At 43.1% G+C, this 6193-nt stretch overlaps 1 pseudogene; it reads right to left on the bottom strand.

Annotated features, from left to right (window-relative positions):
• Positions 1-4258: 4258 nt before the first annotated feature.
• Positions 4259-5750, bottom strand: LOC102976656 (heterogeneous nuclear ribonucleoprotein A1-like; annotated as a pseudogene).
• Positions 5751-6193: the final 443 nt, after the last annotated feature.

Genomic DNA, 6193 nt, shown 5'->3' with positions numbered 1-6193 from the left:
AGTGAGGAGGGAGGAAGGGAAGGGGAAGAAGAAGTTGAAAAACCAAGGTGGTTCAGGTTATGAAAGACTTGCAGGGTTCTAGTAAAATGTTTGCACTTTTTGTTGTCAATGGGCAGTCATTAATGGTTTAATCAAGGAAGCGATAAGCAGTACTCCACCGAATCTGCGTTTCTGTATTAGATGATAGATAGATAGAGATAGATAATAGATACATAGATGATTGATTGATTGATAATTGATAGATGATAGATAGATAATAGATAGATACATAAATAGATACATAGATGATCGATTGATTGATTATTGATAGACGATAGATAGATAATAGATAGATACATAGATACATAGATGATCGATCGATTGATTGATAATTGATAGATGATAGATAATAGATACATAGTTGATCGATTGATTAATAATTGATAGATGATAGATAGATAATAGATAGATACATAGATACATAGATGATCGATCGATTGATTGATAATTGATAGATGATAGATAATAGATAGATACATAAATAGATACATAGATGATCGATTGATTAATAATTGATAGATGATAGATAGATATAGATAGATACATAAATAGATACATAGATGATCGATTGATTGATTATTGATAGATGATAGATAGATAATAGATAGATACATAAATAGATACATAGATGATCGATCGATTGATTGATAATTGATAGATGATAGATAATAGATACATAGTTGATCGATTGATTAATAATTGATAGATGATAGATAGGTAATAGATAGATACATAGATACATAGATGATCGATTGATTATTGATAGATGATAGATAATAGATAGATACATAAATAGATACATAGATGATCGATCGATTGATTGATAATTGATAGATGATAGATAATAGATAGATACATAAATAGATACATAGATGATCGATTGATTAATAATTGATAGATGATAGATAGATAATAGATACATAAATAGATACATAGATGATCGATTGATAATTGATAGATGGTAGATAGATAATAGATAGATACATAAATAGATACATAGATGATCGACTGATTGATAGATAATAGATGATAGATAGATGAGAGAGAGAAAGGCGGAGGTAGAGAAAGATGGAGAAGGAGACTGGATGAGAATGGAGATGGGCTGAAGACGGGATAGGAATGAGAATAGGGGTATGCTTTTCCCCCTGGGGGGTGGAGGTATAGAAGGCACTAGGGGTGGACAGAAGACAGGATTTTTTGTTACATTTCTCCCCCTCCCAGCGCTCTGCACAGGCTGGAGACTGGGCGACAGAGGATGCAGGAGGCAAGCGCTGGCCTGAAAGAACAGCCACTTCCCCTGACCAATGCCCAACACCCACGCTTGGATCACCGACCAGACGGCTGGGAACTGGAGCCGCTCATCCCTGCTGGAAAAGCCCCTGCCTGAAAAATTAGGGGGTTTGTTTTCGTGTTTGGCCTTAGCAGCCTCCTCCACATTGGCCTCCGTCTCCAGTCCTCATGGTGACTGCCTGTCGGGTCTAAGGGTTATTAGGAGGGGACAAATCCGCAGGTAGCGGCCACCTTGCCCGCCATGGCAGCCTCGCAAAGCCAGGCTCCCGCTGCGAAGGGCCAAGCCACCCTGGGAGGGAAATGACCAAGGTCAAGGCTGGGGACGCAGCATCTGCAGCAAAGCATTTGCCCCATTCTCCTCCTGTGGTCATTGTTACTTTCCACTGACCAGCTGCCTGCAGGCTCCGGGTAGAGACAGAATGTGTAACACAGCCGCCATTCAGTGGAGATTAATGCCCGAAATGAGCCACACCTCTGAACAATTGCTTCCTAGAAGAGGGACAGCGCTGAATGGCCAGGGGGCCCCATTGATGACTGTTATGAAAGAGGTAAAGGCCAGCGTAGGGGGAAAGAAAAGTTTCACAGCGCCCCTCAAACCTAGCTCCGATTCTTCCTCCTCGCCCTTCTTTTCCCTTCTGACTGCCCATTTGGCCCCTGTTGCCCTAATCCAGACTCGTTCTTTTATGTACGGGGACTTGGGCAGCCAGCTGAAAATTCACGGATTTGCTACTGTAAGTCATATCACTGCGGCTGCGTGCCGATCGCATTAGTACTATTATCTGCGCAACTTTCCGACTTGACAATTAGTTACTATCATTCACACTGTGCAATCAGCTGTTAAATCCTCATTTATGCTCATTTGAATATGAATGTGCCGTTCAATAACATGTTAGATTGCCATGTTTACAAATATACTCCAGGTATTTAGAAATTTAGATGATGCAAAACATACTGTTTAAGCCGTGCTCGGTGCCAGTTTAAATAACTTAAGCCTATTTATCAGTCACTTAGCAATTCTTTTCACATACTTCTGTTTTCCTGGGTCCTACCCTTCTCAACCAAAACTAAAATATGCTCTCTTTTTGTTTGTTTGCTTTGTTGCTGTATTAAACTAATAATCTTCTAGATGGGACTTAATTAGCAGTCACCTCTGCAGTGGGTCTTCTTTTCTAATTCCAGCTGATCTAATTCCTGCCTCTTTTAGAGGCAGATGAAACAGTAAACGGGGAAAAAGAAAAAAAAAGAAAGATCTCTGCAGCTGCAATGTTAACTATCAAGTCTCTGAAAGCAAATGATTTGTATGTAGCACAAAGGGGAGGGAAGAGCAAATTTTTGAATGAAGGTAAAACCTAAGAGAAAAGATACACTTGATCGTAAACTCTTGGAAGGGAAACAGTGTATACTCAGAGCAGGGCCGCTCAAACTTTAATGTGCCTTGGAGGCACCTGGGGATTCCCTAGGACTTGCAGATCTGGTTCAGTAAGTAGAGCTGGGGCAAGATACCTAACCATTTCCCAGGTGCTACTGATGTTCCTACGAGACCAGGTACCACAGCAGGCAGCAAGGCTCTAAAACATAAATCATACATCCACCTTCAACTATTATCCTTACAATAAGAACACACATTAGGAGATTTAAGGACCAAGCTTGACAATTCCACTCTGGTATAACCAATAGAATTGAAAGCAGAGTCTTGAAGAAATATACATACACCCACATTCACAGTAGCATTATTCACAATAGCCAAGACATGGAAGCAACCCAAGTGTCCATCCCTGGATGACCTGATAAATAGAATGTGATATATAAATGTAATGGAATGTTATTCAGTCTTAAAAAGGAAGGAAATTCTGGGACAGGCTGCAGCATGAAAGAACCTTGAGGACATTATGCTAAGTGAAATAAGCCAGACACCAAAGAACACATATTGTATGATTCCACTTAGATCAAGTATCTAGAATAGTCAGACTCATAGAAACAGAAAGAATGGTGGTTGCCAGGGGCTGGAGGGAAGAGGAAATGGGGAGTTGTTTAATGGATACAGAGTTTCGGTTTTGCAAAATGAAAAAGTTCTGGGGATTGGTTGCATGACAATGTGAATAAACTCAACAATACTGAACTACGCACTTAAATATGGTTAAGATGGTAAATTTTATGTTATGTGCATTTTACCACAATTTTTTAAATGTTTTTAATAAATTGGAAAAAATCTTGGTTTTAGAAACATCGTAAAAAAAAATTCTTTTTCTACCGAGAAAGCCATATTTCAGCTGACTCTTATTCAATTCTTCCAAGGGCTGGTCAGCTATCACCAGTCCTGATACCAGCCAAAGAAGGATTAATCAATTTTTCTTCCACACTACCATGTCCTCTGATCAAAACTCTATTTCAGTAATTATTGCATTCTGATCAATGTTCAAATTCTGTGTGTCTCCACCTCACTGTCTCGAATGTGAGGTTTTAAAGGCAATGGTTTGCCCTACAGCTATTTGGCAGATGCTGCTGGAGGCCGAACCCTCAGGCACTTCTCTCCTCCTTCCTGACACAATCCCCATTTTACTCCAGTGTCTCCCCTTCTCCAATCTGTCCACGTGCTTCAGAGGAGGCTGGACCCCTAGTGTGTGGGCCATAAGGAGTCCAAGTCAATCATAATGGCGCCATTCCCCTTGTCAATGACTGGTTCCAACATAGTCATGGGCCAATTTTGTGGTCAATGAGATAGGAGAGGGTTCTGCTGAGGAGCTTCAGGAAAAGATTTCCTTGCTTTTTTTTTTAAAAAAGACACATTTATTCAGCTTCATGATCAGACTATTACATTTAGCAATCAGCAGCATGGGTGCAAAAAAAAAAAATCTACATTAAAACCCTTTGTTGGAATGCTTTATACTTTCCACAGAACTGAAACTAAAATAGTCTGTTATACAGTTGGTCACAAATACAGTCCTCCAGGTTTCTTTGCCCATGCACATGAGTATTGTCTAAAACACGTCTTCTTTGTAGCAGCTAGGCCCTGCCACCACTGTGCTTGGCCTGGAGCTTCCCCGTCACTTCCCTGGCTCTCCTCTCCTGCTGAGCTCTGGTTCCCAGCGGTTATTAAAACCTTCTGCCCCCGCCATAGCTCCTGATGCTGGAACCACGACAGCCACCTTGGTCTCGTGGTTCGGCAAAGCACTGGCCTCTACCACCACAGTGGCCAGCACTTCTGCCTCCAAAGTTTCCTCCTTTCATGGGTCCAAAATTTGAAGATTGATTGTCGTAACTGCCAAAATCATTGTAGCTTCCACCACCTCCAAAATGGCTTCCGTCGTTACCAAACCCATTATAGCCATTCCCACTGCCACCATATCCACCGCCACCGCGGCTGCCACCAATGCAACCTCGGCCACTGAAGTTTCCTCCGTGACCAAAGCTGTCATTCCCACCAAAACCCCCTCCAAGACCACCACCAAAGTTTCCAGAACCACTTAAACCTCTTTGGCTGGATGAAGCACTGTCATCTCTTGCTTAGGTAGGGCTTTCCTTTCTTCACAGTTGTGGCCATTCACAGTGTGGTATTTCTTTTTGTTTTGTTTTGTTTTTGTTGTTTTAAACCTGTGTTCTTTTTAAAAAAAATTTATTTATTTTATTTATTTATTTTTGGCTGCATTGGGTCTTTGCTGCTGTGCACAGGTTTTCTCTAGCTGCAGCAAGTGAGGACTACTCTTCGTTGAAGTGCACAGGCTTCTCATTACGGTGGCTTCTCTCGTTGCGGAGCATGGGCTCCAGGCATGCAGGCTTCGGTAGTTGCAGCACACGGGCTCAGTAGTTGTGGCACACGGGCTTAGTTGCTGCACAGCATGTGGGATCTTCCCGGACCAGGGCTCGAAGCCGTGTCCCCTGCATTGGCAGGCGGATTCTTAACCACTGCGCCACCAGGGAAGCCCCACAGTGTGGTATTTCTGAATGACAGTCTTGTCTACGGAGTCATGGTCATCAAAAGTTAGGAAAGCAAAGCCTCTCCTTTTGGCACTGCCTCGGTCAGTCATGAATTCAGTCACTTCGATTTTCCCATACTGTTCAAAATAATCTCTTAGGTGACGTTCTTCAGTGTCACCACCAAACATCTTTTTCACAGGTAAATGGGCACCAGGTCTTTGAGAATCTTGTCTTGAGACGGCCCTCTTTGGTTCCACCACTCTTCCATCCACCTCGTGTGGCCTTGCCTTCATGGCCGCGTGCACCTCCTCCACAGTGGCGTCTGCGACAACCCCGAAGCCTCTGCAGCGCTTGGTGCTTGGATCCCTCATTACCACACAATCTGTGAGCACTCCCCACCGCTTACGATGGCTCCTCAGACACTCATTGGTTGTTCCAAAGCTCAAACCTCCGATGAAGAGCTTCCACAGCTGTTCGGGCTCTTTGGGACACTCTGACTTGGACATGACGGCAGTGGAGGGGGGAGAAGTCAAAGATGCTTACCCAGCAGCATCCATGGGCAGAAAGCCCATCTACCAAACATATCCCGATTTCCTTGCTTTTAAAAGAAGACACAAGGAAGAGATTGTTCCTCTGCTTAGGAGGGATGTGGTCCACCCGAATGAGACACAGGGGATGAAAGCTGCTCTCTTGACACCAGTCTGAGGGTTAAGCCAGCACCAGAAAGGGGCAGAGGCAAAGGAATCCAGAAAGAGAGAAGGAGCCAGAGCCATGCTGCCTTTGAGTCCCTCACCATATAAAATAAGAGTGCTTCATGGTTTAAGCTGGCTGAGTAGGAGTTTTCTGTCTCTTGCCTCCAAAACCACCTTAACCAACACCCGTACCTTGCAGACAGGAGATACTCTGCAATTTGCTGGATGAATTAAGGTAGGAAGACGGGGCTGGTTCA

The sequence above is a fragment of the Physeter macrocephalus genome, chromosome 8 (genome assembly GCF_002837175.3).
Source record: "Physeter macrocephalus isolate SW-GA chromosome 8, ASM283717v5, whole genome shotgun sequence".
Taxonomy (NCBI): Eukaryota; Metazoa; Chordata; class Mammalia; order Artiodactyla; family Physeteridae; genus Physeter; species Physeter macrocephalus.
This window is presented reverse-complemented; position numbering and strand designations above follow the sequence as displayed.